Source organism: Lithobates pipiens, unplaced genomic scaffold (genome assembly GCF_037356315.1).
Source record: "Lithobates pipiens isolate NorthernLeopardFrog02 unplaced genomic scaffold, aLitPip1_a1.2 Scaffold_8, whole genome shotgun sequence".
Classification (NCBI taxonomy): Eukaryota; Metazoa; Chordata; class Amphibia; order Anura; family Ranidae; genus Lithobates; species Lithobates pipiens.
In genome coordinates, this window is record NW_027507903.1 from 568551895 (window position 1) to 568569078 (window position 17184).

Sequence of the window (17184 nt, forward strand, 5' to 3'; positions counted from 1 at the left end):
ATATGGTGGAAGGCAAAAAGCACTGAAAGCTTGATCTTCCGGTCAATTTTCCATCCATATGGTTTCCTACAAGACCTAAGGGATGAAGAGTAGTGTTTTTCATAGATTAAGGACCCCAAGGCTCACAAAATGGTTAGAGAGTAGTGCCCCGTGTGAGGATCGAACTCACGACCTTCAGATTATGAGACTGACGCGCTACCTGCTGCGCTAACGAGGCCAATTAGTGAAAGCGATATGTGTGTCATAGCTGGCCACCATACTTGGAAGCTGATGGCGGTGGCACATCTTTTTTTCCCTTTGGTTTTCTCTATTTTTCTCAAAACAAGGCAGCTAGTTTTCCCATATGGTCTAGCGGTTAGGATTCCTGGTTTTCACCCAGGCGGCCCGGGTTTGACTCCCGGTATGGGAAATGCAAGTCCTTTTAACGACCCGCACACTCCTAGTGCTGAAACCTCAAAGCTGTTTTTCCATTGTAACCTCCAATCATTCCCTTGTTGTCAAAGTACCAAGGGTCAAAGCCAGGGATGCAGACAAGACAGGTCAAGCCGGGTCAGGACAGGAAATGAAATACTATCAGGAACACAGGAACTCACAGGGCAAGCTGAAGTTCATCCAGCAACTAATGGCTCATGCACGCGCTTTGGCGTACGTATATGCGCACTGGCACATGAATTTTCACACATGAATAATATCAGGATCACAGGAACTCACAGGGGAAGCTGAAGATCATCCAGCAACTAATGGCTTATGCTGCTAGCTTTAAATAGGCCACTGGGCACCAGAAATTGTCACGCATTGTGTGCGCTTTGGCGTACGCACATGCGTACTAGCACATGAAGTTTCTCGGCCGTTCTCGCTCTTCTGCACATTTGCATTGGCAAATATCTATGTGCCAATCTTCTGCAAACCATTCTCTGACAGAGACATCATCTTTTTTTTCCACACCTTTGAAAAAGCCCTTTTGAATTCCTCGGTGCTTTGTTCTTTCTGTGTGATGAAACTAAGGGAAGCATGTCACATAGATGGAAAATGCCTCTGTTGTTCCAGGATGAGTAGACATTGTATCTTGCAAGGTCTGTTGGATGCAGAGCTAAAGATTTTAGCTGGGTGGAATATGGTGGAAGGCAAAAGAGCACTGAAAGCTTGATCTTCCGGTCAATTTTCCATCCATATGGTTTCCTACAAGACCTAAGGGATGAAGAGTAGTGTTTTTCATAGATTAAGGACCCCAAGGCTCACAAAATGGTTAGAGAGTAGTGCCCCGTGTGAGGATCGAACTCACGACCTTCAGATTATGAGACTGACGCGCTACCTGCTGCGCTAATGAGGCCAACTAGTGAAAGCGATATGTGTGTCATAGCTGGCCACCATACTTGGAAGCTGATGGCGGTGGCACATCTTTTTTTCCCTTTGGTTTTCTCTATTTTTCTCAAAACAAGGCAGCTAGTTTTCCCATATGGTCTAGCGGTTAGGATTCCTGGTTTTCACCCAGGCGGCCCGGGTTCGACTCCCGGTATGGGAAATGCAAGTCCTTTTAACGACCCGCACACTCCTAGTGCTGAAACCTCAAAGCTGTTTTTCCATTGTAACCTCCAATCATTCCCTTGTTGTCAAAGTACCAAGGGTCAAAGCCAGGGATGCAGACAAGACAGGTCAAGCCGGGTCAGGACAGGAAATGAAATACTATCAGGAACACAGGAACTCACAGGGCAAGCTGAAGTTCATCCAGCAACTAATGGCTCATGCACGCGCTTTGGCGTACGTATATGCGCACTGGCACATGAATTTTCACACATGAATAATATCAGGATCACAGGAACTCACAGGGGAAGCTGAAGATCATCCAGCAACTAATGGCTTATGCTGCTAGCTTTAAATAGGCCACTGGGCACCAGAAATTGTCACGCATTGTGTGCGCTTTGGCGTACGCACATGCGTACTAGCACATGAAGTTTCTCGGCCGTTCTCGCTCTTCTGCACATTTGCATTGGCAAATATCTATGTGCCAATCTTCTGCAAACCATTCTCTGACAGAGACATCATCTTTTTTTTCCACACCTTTGAAAAAGCCCTTTTGAATTCCTCGGTGCTTTGTTCTTTCTGTGTGATGAAACTAAGGGAAGCATGTCACATAGATGGAAAATGCCTCTGTTGTTCCAGGATGAGTAGACATTGTATCTTGCAAGGTCTGTTGGATGCAGAGCTAAAGATTTTAGCTGGGTGGAATATGGTGGAAGGCAAAAGAGCACTGAAAGCTTGATCTTCCGGTCAATTTTCCATCCATATGGTTTCCTACAAGACCTAAGGGATGAAGAGTAGTGATTTTCATAGATTAAGGACCCCAAGGCTCACAAAACGGTTAGAGAGTAGTGCCCCGTGTGAGGATCGAACTCACGACCTTCAGATTATGAGACTGACGCGCTACCTGCTGCGCTAACGAGGCCAATTAGTGAAAGGGATATGTGTGTCATAGCTGGCCACCATACTTGGAAGCTGATGGCGGTGGCACATCTTTTTTTCCCTTTGGTTTTCTCTATTTTTCTCAAAACAAGGCAGCTAGTTTTCCCATATGGTCTAGCGGTTAGGATTCCTGGTTTTCACCCAGGCGGCCCGGGTTCCACTCCCGGTATGGGAAATGCAAGTCCTTTTAACGACCCGCACACTCCTAGTGCTGAAACCTCAAAGCTGTTTTTCCATTGTAACCTCCAATCATTCCCTTGTTGTCAAAGTACCAAGGGTCAAAGCCAGGGATGCAGACAAGACAGGTCAAGCCGGGTCAGGACAGGAAATGAAATACTATCAGGAACACAGGAACTCACAGGGCAAGCTGAAGTTCATCCAGCAACTAATGGCTCATGCACGCGCTTTGGCGTACGTATATGCGCACTGGCACATGAATTTTCACACATGAATAATATCAGGATCACAGGAACTCACAGGGGAAGCTGAAGATCATCCAGCAACTAATGGCTTATGCTGCTAGCTTTAAATAGGCCACTGGGCACCAGAAATTGTCACGCATTGTGTACGCACATGCGTACTAGCACATGAAGTTTCTCGGCCGTTCTCGCTCTTCTGCACATTTGCATTGGCAAATATCTATGTGCCAATCTTCTGCAAACCATTCTCTGACAGAGACATCATCTTTTTTTTCCACACCTTTGAAAAAGCCCTTTTGAATTCCTCTGTGCTTTGTTCTTTCTATGTGATGAAACTAAGGGAAGCATGTCACATAGATGGAAAATGCCTCTGTTGTTCCAGGATGAGTAGACATTGTATCTTGCAAGGTCTGTTGGATGCAGAGCTAAAGATTTTAGCTGGGTGGAATATGGTGGAAGGCAAAAGAGCACTGAAAGCTTGATCTTCCGGTCAATTTTCCATCCATATGGTTTCCTACAAGACCTAAGGGATGAAGAGTAGTGTTTTTCATAGATTAAGGACCCCAAGGCTCACAAAATGGTTAGAGTGTAGTGCCCCGTGTGAGGATCGAACTCACGACCTTCAGATTATGAGACTGACGCGCTACCTGCTGCGCTAACGAGGCCAATTAGTAAAAGCGATATGTGTGTCATAGCTGGCCACCATACTTGGAAGCTGATGGCGGTGGCACATCTTTTTTTCCCTTTGGTTTTCTCTATTTTTCTCAAAACAAGGCAGCTAGTTTTCCCATATGGTCTAGCGGTTAGGATTCCTGGTTTTCACCCAGGCGGCCCGGGTTCCACTCCCGGTATGGGAAATGCAAGTCCTTTTAACGACCCGCACACTCCTAGTGCTGAAACCTCAAAGCTGTTTTTCCATTGTAACCTCCAATCATTCCCTTGTTGTCAAAGTACCAAGGGTCAAAGCCAGGGATGCAGACAAGACAGGTCAAGCCGGGTCAGGACAGGAAATGAAATACTATCAGGAACACAGGAACTCACAGGGCAAGCTGAAGTTCATCCAGCAACTAATGGCTCATGCACGCGCTTTGGCGTACGTATATGCGCACTGGCACATGAATTTTCACACATGAATAATATCAGGATCACAGGAACTCACAGGGGAAGCTGAAGATCATCCAGCAACTAATGGCTTATGCTGCTAGCTTTAAATAGGCCACTGGGCACCAGAAATTGTCACGCATTGTGTGCGCTTTGGCGTACGCACATGCGTACTAGCACATGAAGTTTCTCGGCCGTTCTCGCTCTTCTGCACATTTGCATTGGCAAATATCTATGTGCCAATCTTCTGCAAACCATTCTCTGACAGAGACATCATCTTTTTTTTCCACACCTTTGAAAAAGCCCTTTTGAATTCCTCGGTGCTTTGTTCTTTCTGTGTGATGAAACTAAGGGAAGCATGTCACATAGATGGAAAATGCCTCTGTTGTTCCAGGATGAGTAGACATTGTATCTTGCAAGGTCTGTTGGATGCAGAGCTAAAGATTTTAGCTGGGTGGAATATGGTGGAAGGCAAAAGAGCACTGAAAGCTTGATCTTCCGGTCAATTTTCCATCCATATGGTTTCCTACAAGACCTAAGGGATGAAGAGTAGTGATTTTCATAGATTAAGGACCCCAAGGCTCACAAAACGGTTAGAGAGTAGTGCCCCGTGTGAGGATCGAACTCACGACCTTCAGATTATGAGACTGACGCGCTACCTGCTGCGCTAACGAGGCCAATTAGTGAAAGGGATATGTGTGTCATAGCTGGCCACCATACTTGGAAGCTGATGGCGGTGGCACATCTTTTTTTCCCTTTGGTTTTCTCTATTTTTCTCAAAACAAGGCAGCTAGTTTTCCCATATGGTCTAGCGGTTAGGATTCCTGGTTTTCACCCAGGCGGCCCGGGTTCCACTCCCGGTATGGGAAATGCAAGTCCTTTTAACGACCCGCACACTCCTAGTGCTGAAACCTCAAAGCTGTTTTTCCATTGTAACCTCCAATCATTCCCTTGTTGTCAAAGTACCAAGGGTCAAAGCCAGGGATGCAGACAAGACAGGTCAAGCCGGGTCAGGACAGGAAATGAAATACTATCAGGAACACAGGAACTCACAGGGCAAGCTGAAGTTCATCCAGCAACTAATGGCTCATGCACGCGCTTTGGCGTACGTATATGCGCACTGGCACATGAATTTTCACACATGAATAATATCAGGATCACAGGAACTCACAGGGGAAGCTGAAGATCATCCAGCAACTAATGGCTTATGCTGCTAGCTTTAAATAGGCCACTGGGCACCAGAAATTGTCACGCATTGTGTACGCACATGCGTACTAGCACATGAAGTTTCTCGGCCGTTCTCGCTCTTCTGCACATTTGCATTGGCAAATATCTATGTGCCAATCTTCTGCAAACCATTCTCTGACAGAGACATCATCTTTTTTTTCCACACCTTTGAAAAAGCCCTTTTGAATTCCTCTGTGCTTTGTTCTTTCTATGTGATGAAACTAAGGGAAGCATGTCACATAGATGGAAAATGCCTCTGTTGTTCCAGGATGAGTAGACATTGTATCTTGCAAGGTCTGTTGGATGCAGAGCTAAAGATTTTAGCTGGGTGGAATATGGTGGAAGGCAAAAGAGCACTGAAAGCTTGATCTTCCGGTCAATTTTCCATCCATATGGTTTCCTACAAGACCTAAGGGATGAAGAGTAGTGTTTTTCATAGATTAAGGACCCCAAGGCTCACAAAATGGTTAGAGTGTAGTGCCCCGTGTGAGGATCGAACTCACGACCTTCAGATTATGAGACTGACGCGCTACCTGCTGCGCTAACGAGGCCAATTAGTAAAAGCGATATGTGTGTCATAGCTGGCCACCATACTTGGAAGCTGATGGCGGTGGCACATCTTTTTTTCCCTTTGGTTTTCTCTATTTTTCTCAAAACAAGGCAGCTAGTTTTCCCATATGGTCTAGCGGTTAGGATTCCTGGTTTTCACCCAGGCGGCCCGGGTTCGACTCCCGGTATGGGAAATGCAAGTCCTTTTAACGACCCGCACACTCCTAGTGCTGAAACCTCAAAGCTGTTTTTCCATTGTAACCTCCAATCATTCCCTTGTTGTCAAAGTACCAAGGGTCAAAGCCAGGGATGCAGACAAGACAGGTCAAGCCGGGTCAGGACAGGAAATGAAATACTATCAGGAACACAGGAACTCACAGGGCAAGCTGAAGTTCATCCAGCAACTAATGGCTCATGCACGCGCTTTGGCGTACGTATATGCGCACTGGCACATGAATTTTCACACATGAATAATATCAGGATCACAGGAACTCACAGGGGAAGCTGAAGATCATCCAGCAACTAATGGCTTATGCTGCTAGCTTTAAATAGGCCACTGGGCACCAGAAATTGTCACGCATTGTGTGCGCTTTGGCGTACGCACATGCGTACTAGCACATGAAGTTTCTCGGCCGTTCTCGCTCTTCTGCACATTTGCATTGGCAAATATCTATGTGCCAATCTTCTGCAAACCATTCTCTGACAGAGACATCATCTTTTTTTTCCACACCTTTGAAAAAGCCCTTTTGAATTCCTCGGTGCTTTGTTCTTTCTGTGTGATGAAACTAAGGGAAGCATGTCACATAGATGGAAAATGCCTCTGTTGTTCCAGGATGAGTAGACATTGTATCTTGCAAGGTCTGTTGGATGCAGAGCTAAAGATTTTAGCTGGGTGGAATATGGTGGAAGGCAAAAGAGCACTGAAAGCTTGATCTTCCGGTCAATTTTCCATCCATATGGTTTCCTACAAGACCTAAGGGATGAAGAGTAGTGTTTTTCATAGATTAAGGACCCCAAGGCTCACAAAACGGTTAGAGAGTAGTGCCCCGTGTGAGGATCGAACTCACGACCTTCAGATTATGAGACTGACGCGCTACCTGCTGCGCTAACGAGGCCAATTAGTGAAAGTGATATGTGTGTCATAGCTGGCCACCATACTTGGAAGCTGATGGCGGTGGCACATCTTTTTTTCCCTTTGGTTTTCTCTATTTTTCTCAAAACAAGGCAGCTAGTTTTCCCATATGGTCTAGCGGTTAGGATTCCTGGTTTTCACCCAGGCGGCCCGGGTACGACTCCCGGTATGGGAAATGCAAGTCCTTTTAACGACCCGCACACTCCTAGTGCTGAAACCTCAAAGCTGTTTTTCCATTGTAACCTCCAATCATTCCCTTGTTGTCAAAGTACCAAGGGTCAAAGCCAGGGATGCAGACAAGACAGGTCAAGCCGGGTCAGGACAGGAAATGAAATACTATCAGGAACACAGGAACTCACAGGGCAAGCTGAAGTTCATCCAGCAACTAATGGCTCATGCACGCGCTTTGGCGTACGTATATGCGCACTGGCACATGAATTTTCACACATGAATAATATCAGGATCACAGGAACTCACAGGGAAAGCTGAAGATCATCCAGCAACTAATGGCTAATGCTGCTAGCTTTAAATAGGCCACTGGGCACCAGAAATTGTCACGCATTGTGTGCGCTTTGGCGTACGCACATGCGTACTAGCACATGAAGTTTCTCGGCCGTTCTCGCTCTTCTGCACATTTGCATTGGCAAATATCTATGTGCCAATCTTCTGCAAACCATTCTCTGACAGAGACATCATCTTTTTTTTCCACACCTTTGAAAAAGCCCTTTTGAATTCCTCGGTGCTTTGTTCTTTCTGTGTGATGAAACTAAGGGAAGCATGTCACATAGATGGAAAATGCCTCTGTTGTTCCAGGATGAGTAGACATTGTATCTTGCAAGGTCTGTTGGATGCAGAGCTAAAGATTTTAGCTGGGTGGAATATGGTGGAAGGCAAAAGAGCACTGAAAGCTTGATCTTCCGGTCAATTTTCCATCCATATGGTTTCCTACAAGACCTAAGGGATGAAGAGTAGTGTTTTTCATAGATTAAGGACCCCAAGGCTCACAAAACGGTTAGAGAGTAGTGCCCCGTGTGAGGATCGAACTCACGACCTTCAGATTATGAGACTGACGCGCTACCTGCTGCGCTAACGAGGCCAATTAGTGAAAGTGATATGTGTGTCATAGCTGGCCACCATACTTGGAAGCTGATGGCGGTGGCACATCTTTTTTTCCCTTTGGTTTTCTCTATTTTTCTCAAAACAAGGCAGCTAGTTTTCCCATATGGTCTAGCGGTTAGGATTCCTGGTTTTCACCCAGGCGGCCCGGGTACGACTCCCGGTATGGGAAATGCAAGTCCTTTTAACGACCCGCACACTCCTAGTGCTGAAACCTCAAAGCTGTTTTTCCATTGTAACCTCCAATCATTCCCTTGTTGTCAAAGTACCAAGGGTCAAAGCCAGGGATGCAGACAAGACAGGTCAAGCCGGGTCAGGACAGGAAATGAAATACTATCAGGAACACAGGAACTCACAGGGCAAGCTGAAGTTCATCCAGCAACTAATGGCTCATGCACGCGCTTTGGCGTACGTATATGCGCACTGGCACATGAATTTTCACACATGAATAATATCAGGATCACAGGAACTCACAGGGGAAGCTGAAGATCATCCAGCAACTAATGGCTTATGCTGCTAGCTTTAAATAGGCCACTGGGCACCAGAAATTGTCACGCATTGTGTGCGCTTTGGCGTACGCACATGCGTACTAGCACATGAAGTTTCTCGGCCGTTCTCGCTCTTCTGCACATTTGCATTGGCAAATATCTATGTGCCAATCTTCTGCAAACCATTCTCTGACAGAGACATCATCTTTTTTTTCCACACCTTTGAAAAAGCCCTTTTGAATTCCTCGGTGCTTTGTTCTTTCTGTGTGATGAAACTAAGGGAAGCATGTCACATAGATGGAAAATGCCTCTGTTGTTCCAGGATGAGTAGACATTGTATCTTGCAAGGTCTGTTGGATGCAGAGCTAAAGATTTTAGCTGGGTGGAATATGGTGGAAGGCAAAAGAGCACTGAAAGCTTGATCTTCCGGTCAGTTTTCCATCCATATGGTTTCCTACAAGACCTAAGGGATGAAGAGTAGTGTTTTTCATAGATTAAGGACCCCAAGGCTCACAAAACGGTTAGAGAGTAGTGCCCCGTGTGAGGATCGAACTCACGACCTTCAGATTATGAGACTGACGCGCTACCTGCTGCGCTAACGAGGCCAATTAGTAAAAGTGATATGTGTGTCATAGCTGGCCACCATACTTGGAAGCTGATGGCGGTGGCACATCTTTTTTTCCCTTTGGTTTTCTCTATTTTTCTCAAAACAAGGCAGCTAGTTTTCCCATATGGTCTAGCGGTTAGGATTCCTGGTTTTCACCCAGGCGGCCCGGGTTCCACTCCCGGTATGGGAAATGCAAGGCCTTTTAACGACCCGCACACTCCTAGTGCTGAAACCTCAAAGCTGTTTTTCCATTGTAACCTCCAATCATTCCCTTGTTGTCAAAGTACCAAGGGTCAAAGCCAGGGATGCAGACAAGACAGGTCAAGCCGGGTCAGGACAGGAAATGAAATACTATCAGGAACACAGGAACTCACAGGGCAAGCTGAAGTTCATCCAGCAACTAATGGCTCATGCACGCGCTTTGGCGTACGTATATGCGCACTGGCACATGAATTTTCACACATGAATAATATCAGGATCACAGGAACTCACAGGGGAAGCTGAAGATCATCCAGCAACTAATGGCTTATGCTGCTAGCTTTAAATAGGCCACTGGGCACCAGAAATTGTCACGCATTGTGTGCGCTTTGGCGTACGCACATGCGTACTAGCACATGAAGTTTCTCGGCCGTTCTCGCTCTTCTGCACATTTGCATTGGCAAATATCTATGTGCCAATCTTCTGCAAACCATTCTCTGACAGAGACATCATCTTTTTTTTCCACACCTTTGAAAAAGCCCTTTTGAATTCCTTGGTGCTTTGTTCTTTCTGTGTGATGAAACTAAGGGAAGCATGTCACATAGATGGAAAATGCCTCTGTTGTTCCAGGATGAGTAGACATTGTATCTTGCAAGGTCTGTTGGATGCAGAGCTAAAGATTTTAGCTGGGTGGAATATGGTGGAAGGCAAAAGAGCACTGAAAGCTTGATCTTCCGGTCAGTTTTCCATCCATATGGTTTCCTACAAGACCTAAGGGATGAAGAGTAGTGTTTTTCATAGATTAAGGACCCCAAGGCTCACAAAACGGTTAGAGAGTAGTGCCCCGTGTGAGGATCGAACTCACGACCTTCAGATTATGAGACAGACGCGCTACCTGCTGCGCTAACGAGGCCAATTAGTAAAAGTGATATGTGTGTCATAGCTGGCCACCATACTTGGAAGCTGATGGCGGTGGCACATCTTTTTTTCCCTTTGGTTTTCTCTATTTTTCTCAAAACAAGGCAGCTAGTTTTCCCATATGGTCTAGCGGTTAGGATTCCTGGTTTTCACCCAGGCGGCCCGGGTTCCACTCCCGGTATGGGAAATGCAAGTCCTTTTAACGACCCGCACACTCCTAGTGCTGAAACCTCAAAGCTGTTTTTCCATTGTAACCTCCAATCATTCCCTTGTTGTCAAGGTACCAAGGGTCAAAGCCAGGGATGCAGACAAGACAGGTCAAGCCGGGTCAGGACAGGAAATGAAATACTATCAGGAACACAGGAACTCACAGGGCAAGCTGAAGTTCATCCAGCAACTAATGGCTCATGCACGCGCTTTGGCGTACGTATATGCACACTGGCACATGAATTTTCACACATGAATAATATCAGGATCACAGGAACTCACAGGGGAAGCTGAAGATCATCCAGCAACTAATGGCTTATGCTGCTAGCTTTAAATAGGCCACTGGGCACCAGAAATTGTCACGCATTGTGTGCGCTTTGGCGTACGCACATGCGTACTAGCACATGAAGTTTCTCGGCCGTTCTCGCTCTTCTGCACATTTGCATTGGCAAATATCTATGTGCCAATCTTCTGCAAACCATTCTCTGACAGAGACATCATCTTTTTTTTCCACACCTTTGAAAAAGCCCTTTTGAATTCCTCGGTGCTTTGTTCTTTCTGTGTGATGAAACTAAGGGAAGCATGTCACATAGATGGAAAATGCCTCTGTTGTTCCAGGATGAGTAGACATTGTATCTTGCAAGGTCTGTTGGATGCAGAGCTAAAGATTTTAGCTGGGTGGAATATGGTGGAAGGCAAAAGAGCACTGAAAGCTTGATCTTCCGGTCAATTTTCCATCCATATGGTTTCCTACAAGACCTAAGGGATGAAGAGTAGTGTTTTTCATAGATTAAGGACCCCAAAACGGTTAGAGAGTAGTGCCCCGTGTGAGGATCGAACTCACGACCTTCAGATTATGAGACTGACGCGCTACCTGCTGCGCTAACGAGGCCAATTAGTGAAAGTGATATGTGTGTCATAGCTGGCCACCATACTTGGAAGCTGATGGCGGTGGCACATCTTTTTTTCCCTTTGGTTTTCTCTATTTTTCTCAAAACAAGGCAGCTAGTTTTCCCATATGGTCTAGCGGTTAGGATTCCTGGTTTTCACCCAGGCGGCCCGGGTACGACTCCCGGTATGGGAAATGCAAGTCCTTTTAACGACCCGCACACTCCTAGTGCTGAAACCTCAAAGCTGTTTTTCCATTGTAACCTCCAATCATTCCCTTGTTGTCAAAGTACCAAGGGTCAAAGCCAGGGATGCAGACAAGACAGGTCAAGCCGGGTCAGGACAGGAAATGAAATACTATCAGGAACACAGGAACTCACAGGGCAAGCTGAAGTTCATCCAGCAACTAATGGCTCATGCACGCGCTTTGGCGTACGTATATGCGCACTGGCACATGAATTTTCACACATGAATAATATCAGGATCACAGGAACTCACAGGGGAAGCTGAAGATCATCCAGCAACTAATGGCTTATGCTGCTAGCTTTAAATAGGCCACTGGGCACCAGAAATTGTCACGCATTGTGTGCGCTTTGGCGTACGCACATGCGTACTAGCACATGAAGTTTCTCGGCCGTTCTCGCTCTTCTGCACATTTGCATTGGCAAATATCTATGTGCCAATCTTCTGCAAACCATTCTCTGACAGAGACATCATCTTTTTTTTCCCACACCTTTGAAAAAGCCCTTTTGAATTCCTCGGTGCTTTGTTCTTTCTGTGTGATGAAACTAAGGGAAGCATGTCACATAGATGGAAAATGCCTCTGTTGTTCCAGGATGAGTAGACATTGTATCTTGCAAGGTCTGTTGGATGCAGAGCTAAAGATTTTAGCTGGGTGGAATATGGTGGAAGGCAAAAGAGCACTGAAAGCTTGATCTTCCGGTCAATTTTCCATCCATATGGTTTCCTACAAGACCTAAGGGATGAAAAGTAGTGTTTTTCATAGATTAAGGACCCCAAGGCTCACAAAACAGTTAGAGAGTAGTGCCCCGTGTGAGGATCGAACTCACGACCTTCAGATTATGAGACTGACGCGCTACCTGCTGCGCTAACGAGGCCAATTAGTGAAAGTGATATGTGTGTCATAGCTGGCCACCATACTTGGAAGCTGATGGCGGTGGCACATCTTTTTTTCCCTTTGGTTTTCTCTATTTTTCTCAAAACAAGGCAGCTAGTTTTCCCATATGGTCTAGCGGTTAGGATTCCTGGTTTTCACCCAGGCGGCCCGGGTTCCACTACCGGTATGGGAAATGCAAGTCCTTTTAACGACCCGCACACTCCTAGTGCTGAAACCTCAAAGCTGTTTTTCCATTGTAACCTCCAATCATTCCCTTGTTGTCAAAGTACCAAGGGTCAAAGCCAGGGATGCAGACAAGACAGGTCAAGCCGGGTCAGGACAGGAAATGAAATACTATCAGGAACACAGGAACTCACAGGGCAAGCTGAAGTTCATCCAGCAACTAATGGCTCATGTACGCGCTTTGGCGTACGTATATGCGCACTGGCACATGAATTTTCACACATGAATAATATCAGGATCACAGGAACTCACAGGGGAAGCTGAAGATCATCCAGCAACTAATGGCTTATGCTGCTAGCTTTAAATAGGCCACTGGGCACCAGAAATTGTCACGCATTGTGTGCGCTTTGGCGTACGCACATGCGTACTAGCACATGAAGTTTCTTGGCCGTTCTCGCTCTTCTGCACATTTGCATTGGCAAATATCTATGTGCCAATCTTCTGCAAACCATTCTCTGACAGAGACATCATCTTTTTTTTCCACACCTTTGAAAAAGCCCTTTTGAATTCCTCGGTGCTTTGTTCTTTCTGTGTGATGAAACTAAGGGAAGCATGTCACATAGATGGAAAATGCCTCTGTTGTTCCAGGATGAGTAGACATTGTATCTTGCAAGGTCTGTTGGATGCAGAGCTAAAGATTTTAGCTGGGTGGAATATGGTGGAAGGCAAAAGAGCACTGAAAGCTTGATCTTCCGGTCAATTTTCCATCCATATGGTTTCCTACAAGACCTAAGGGATGAAGAGTAGTGTTTCTCATAGATTAAGGACCCCAAGGCTCACAAAACGGTTAGAGAGTAGTGCCCCGTGTGAGGATCGAACTCACGACCTTCAGATTATGAGACTGACGCGCTACCTGCTGCGCTAACGAGGCCAATTAGTGAAAGTGATATGTGTGTCATAGCTGGCCACCATACTTGGAAGCTGATGGCGGTGGCACATCTTTTTTTTCCTTTGGTTTTCTCTATTTTTCTCAAAACAAGGCATCTAGTTTTCCCATATGGTCTAGCGGTTAGGATTCCTGGTTTTCACCCAGGCGGCCCGGGTTCCACTCCCGGTATGGGAAATGCAAGTCCTTTTAACGACCCGCACACTCCTAGTGCTGAAACCTCAAAGCTGTTTTTCCATTGTAACCTCCAATCATTCCCTTGTTGTCAAAGTACCAAGGGTCAAAGCCAGGGATGCAGACAAGACAGGTCAAGCCGGGTCAGGACAGGAAATGAAATACTATCAGGAACACAGGAACTCACAGGGCAAGCTGAAGTTCATCCAGCAACTAATGGCTCATGCACGCGCTTTGGCGTACGTATATGCGCACTGGCACATGAATTTTCACACATGAATAATATCAGGATCACAGGAACTCACAGGGGAAGCTGAAGATCATCCAGCAACTAATGGCTTATGCTGCTAGCTTTAAATAGGCCACTGGGCACCAGAAATTGTCACGCATTGTGTGCGCTTTGGCGTACGCACATGCGTACTAGCACATGAAGTTTCTCGGCCGTTCTCACTCTTCTGCACATTTGCATTGGCAAATATCTATGTGCCAATCTTCTGCAAACCATTCTCTGACAGAGACATCATCTTTTTTTTCCACACCTTTGAAAAAGCCCTTTTGAATTCCTCGGTGCTTTGTTCTTTCTGTGTGATGAAACTAAGGGAAGCATGTCACATAGATGGAAAATGCCTCTGTTGTTCCAGGATGAGTAGACATTGTATCTTGCAAGGTCTGTTGGATGCAGAGCTAAAGATTTTAGCTGGGTGGAATATGGTGGAAGGCAAAAGAGCACTGAAAGCTTGATCTTCCGGTCAATGTTCCATCCATATGGTTTCCTACAAGACCTAAGGGATGAAGAGTAGTGTTTTTCATAGATTAAGGACCCCAAGGCTCACAAAATGGTTAGAGAGTAGTGCCCCATGTGATGATCAAACTCACGACCTTCAAATTATGAGACTGACGCGCTACCTGCTGAGCTAACGAGGCCAATTAGTGAAAGTGATATGTGTGTCATAGCTGGCCACCATACTTGGAAGCTGATGGCGGTGGCACATCTTTTTTTCCCTTTGGTTTTCTCTATTTTTCTCAAAACAAGGCAGCTAGTTTTCCCATATGGTCTAGCAGTTAGGATTCCTGGTTTTCACCCAGGCGGCCTGGGTTCGACTCCCGGTATGAGAAATGCAAGTCCTTTTAACAACCCGCACACTCCTAGTGCTGAAACCTCAAAGCTGTTTTTCCATTGTAACCTCCAATCATTCCCTTGTTGTCAAAGTACCAAGGGTCAAAGCCAGGGATGCAGACAAGACAGGTCAAGCCGGGTCAGGACAGGAAATGAAATACTATCAGGAACACAGGAACTCACAGGGCAAGCTGAAGTTCATCCAGCAACTAATGGCTCATGCACGCGCTTTGGCGTACGTATATGCGCACTGGCACATGAATTTTCACACATGAATAATATCAGGATCACAGAAACTCACAGGGGAAGCTGAAGATCATCCAGCAACTAATGGCTTATGCTGCTAGCTTTAAATAGGCCACTGGGCACCAGAAATTGTCACGCATTGTGTGAGCTTTGGCGTACGCACATGCGTACTAGCACATGAAGTTTCTCGGCCGTTCTCGCTCTTCTACACATTTGCATTGGCAAATATCTATGTGCCAATCTTCTGCAAACCATTCTCTGACAGAGACATCATCTTTTTTTTCCACACCTTTGAAAAAGCCCTTTTGAATTCCTCTGTGCTTTGTTCTTTCTGTGTGATGAAACTAAGGGAAGCATGTCACATAGATGGAAAATGCCTCTGTTGTTCCAGGATGAGTAGACATTGTATCTTGCAAGGTCTGTTGGATGCAGAGCTAAAGATTTTAGCTGGGTGGAATATGGTGGAAGGCAAAAAGCACTGAAAGCTTGATCTTGCGGTCAATTTTCCATCCATATGGTTTCCTACAAGACCTAAGGGATGAAGAGTAGTGTTTTTCATAGATTAAGGACCCCAAGGCTCACAAAATGGTTAGAGAGTAGTGCCCCGTGTGAGGATCGAACTCACGACCTTCAGATTATGAGACTGACGCGCTACCTGCTGCGCTAACGAGGCCAATTAGTGAAAGCAAAATGTGTGTCATAGCTGGCCACCATACTTGGAAGCTGATGGCGGTGGCACATCGTTTTTTCCCTTTGGTTTTCTCTATTTTTCTCAAAACAAGGTAGCTAGTTTTCCCATATGGGCTAGCGGTTAGGATTCCTGGTTTTCACCCAGGCGGCCCGGGTTCGACTCCCGGTATGGGAAATGCAAGTCCTTTTAACGACCCGCACACTCCTAGTGCTGAAACCTCAAAGCTGTTTTTCCATTGTAACCTCCAATCATTCCCTTGTTGTCAAAGTACCAAGGGTCAAAGCCAGGGATGCAGACAAGACAGGTCAAGCCGGGTCAGGACAGGAAATGAAATACTATCAGGAACACAGGAACTCACAGGGCAAGCTGAAGTTCATCCAGCAACTAATGGCTCATGCACGCGCTTTGGCGTACGTATATGCGCACTGGCACATGAATTTTCACACATGAATAATATCAGGATCACAGGAACTCACAGGGGAAGCTGAAGATCATCCAGCAACTAATGGCTTATGCTGCTAGCTTTAAATAGGCCACTGGGCACCAGAAATTGTCACGCATTGTGTGCGCTTTGGCGTACGCACATGCGTACTAGCACATGAAGTTTCTCGGCCGTTCTCGCTCTTCTGCACATTTGCATTGGCAAATATCTATGTGCCAATCTTCTGCAAACCATTCTCTGACAGAGACATCATCTTTTTTTTCCACACCTTTGAAAAAGCCCTTTTGAATTCCTCTGTGCTTTGTTCTTTCTGTGTGATGAAACTAAGGGAAGCATGTCACATAGATGGAAAATGCCTCTGTTGTTCCAGGATGAGTAGACATTGTATCTTGCAAGGTCTGTTGGATGCAGAGCTAAAGATTTTAACTGGGTGGAATATGGTGGAAGGCAAAAGAGCACTGAAAGCTTGATCTTGCGGTCAATTTTCCATCCATATGGTTTCCTACAAGACCTAAGGGATGAAGAGTAGTGTTTTTCATAGATTAAGGACCCCAAGGCTCACAAAATGGTTAGAGAGTAGTGCCCCGTGTGAGGATCAAACTCACGACCTTCAGATTATGAGACTGACGCGCTACCTGCTGCGCTAACGTGGCCAATTAGTGAAAGCGATATGTGTGTCATAGCTGGCCACCATACTTGGAAGCTGATGGCGGTGGCACATCTTTTTTTCCCTTTGGTTTTCTCTATTTTTCTCAAAACAAGGCAGCTAGTTTTCCCATATGGTCTAGCGGTTAGGATTCCTGGTTTTCACCCAGGCGGCCCGGGTTCCACTCCCGGTATGGGAAATGCAAGTCCTTTTAACGACCCGCACACTCCTAGTGCTGAAACCTCAAAGCTGTTTTTCCATTGTAACCTCCAATCATTCCCTTGTTGTCAAAGTACCAAGGGTCGAAGCCAG

General features: G+C 45.9%; 14 non-coding genes across 14 annotated transcripts; 2 read left to right on the forward strand and 12 right to left on the reverse strand.

The window, feature by feature from the left end:
* Nucleotides 1-144: 144 nt before the first annotated feature.
* On the reverse strand, nt 145-217 carry TRNAM-CAU (transfer RNA methionine (anticodon CAU)). Its single transcript has one exon. It is a non-coding gene; the product is annotated as a tRNA-Met (tRNA).
* A 1233-nt stretch (nt 218-1450) lies between these two features.
* TRNAE-UUC (transfer RNA glutamic acid (anticodon UUC)) lies at nt 1451-1522 on the forward strand. Its single transcript has one exon. It is a non-coding gene; the product is annotated as a tRNA-Glu (tRNA).
* An 848-nt stretch (nt 1523-2370) lies between these two features.
* TRNAM-CAU (transfer RNA methionine (anticodon CAU)) lies at nt 2371-2443 on the reverse strand. The gene has a single exon. It is a non-coding gene; the product is annotated as a tRNA-Met (tRNA).
* Nucleotides 2444-3471: 1028 nt separating this feature from the next.
* Nucleotides 3472-3544, reverse strand: TRNAM-CAU (transfer RNA methionine (anticodon CAU)). The gene has a single exon. It is a non-coding gene; the product is annotated as a tRNA-Met (tRNA).
* A 1040-nt stretch (nt 3545-4584) lies between these two features.
* On the reverse strand, nt 4585-4657 carry TRNAM-CAU (transfer RNA methionine (anticodon CAU)). The gene has a single exon. It is a non-coding gene; the product is annotated as a tRNA-Met (tRNA).
* A 1028-nt stretch (nt 4658-5685) lies between these two features.
* TRNAM-CAU (transfer RNA methionine (anticodon CAU)) lies at nt 5686-5758 on the reverse strand. Its single transcript has one exon. It is a non-coding gene; the product is annotated as a tRNA-Met (tRNA).
* Nucleotides 5759-5878: 120 nt separating this feature from the next.
* On the forward strand, nt 5879-5950 carry TRNAE-UUC (transfer RNA glutamic acid (anticodon UUC)). Its single transcript has one exon. It is a non-coding gene; the product is annotated as a tRNA-Glu (tRNA).
* An 848-nt stretch (nt 5951-6798) lies between these two features.
* TRNAM-CAU (transfer RNA methionine (anticodon CAU)) lies at nt 6799-6871 on the reverse strand. The gene has a single exon. It is a non-coding gene; the product is annotated as a tRNA-Met (tRNA).
* Nucleotides 6872-7911: 1040 nt separating this feature from the next.
* On the reverse strand, nt 7912-7984 carry TRNAM-CAU (transfer RNA methionine (anticodon CAU)). The gene has a single exon. It is a non-coding gene; the product is annotated as a tRNA-Met (tRNA).
* A 1040-nt stretch (nt 7985-9024) lies between these two features.
* On the reverse strand, nt 9025-9097 carry TRNAM-CAU (transfer RNA methionine (anticodon CAU)). Its single transcript has one exon. It is a non-coding gene; the product is annotated as a tRNA-Met (tRNA).
* Nucleotides 9098-11241: 2144 nt separating this feature from the next.
* On the reverse strand, nt 11242-11314 carry TRNAM-CAU (transfer RNA methionine (anticodon CAU)). Its single transcript has one exon. It is a non-coding gene; the product is annotated as a tRNA-Met (tRNA).
* A 1041-nt stretch (nt 11315-12355) lies between these two features.
* Nucleotides 12356-12428, reverse strand: TRNAM-CAU (transfer RNA methionine (anticodon CAU)). The gene has a single exon. It is a non-coding gene; the product is annotated as a tRNA-Met (tRNA).
* Nucleotides 12429-13468: 1040 nt separating this feature from the next.
* Nucleotides 13469-13541, reverse strand: TRNAM-CAU (transfer RNA methionine (anticodon CAU)). The gene has a single exon. It is a non-coding gene; the product is annotated as a tRNA-Met (tRNA).
* A 2152-nt stretch (nt 13542-15693) lies between these two features.
* Nucleotides 15694-15766, reverse strand: TRNAM-CAU (transfer RNA methionine (anticodon CAU)). Its single transcript has one exon. It is a non-coding gene; the product is annotated as a tRNA-Met (tRNA).
* Between the last annotated feature and the right edge of the window lie 1418 nt (nt 15767-17184).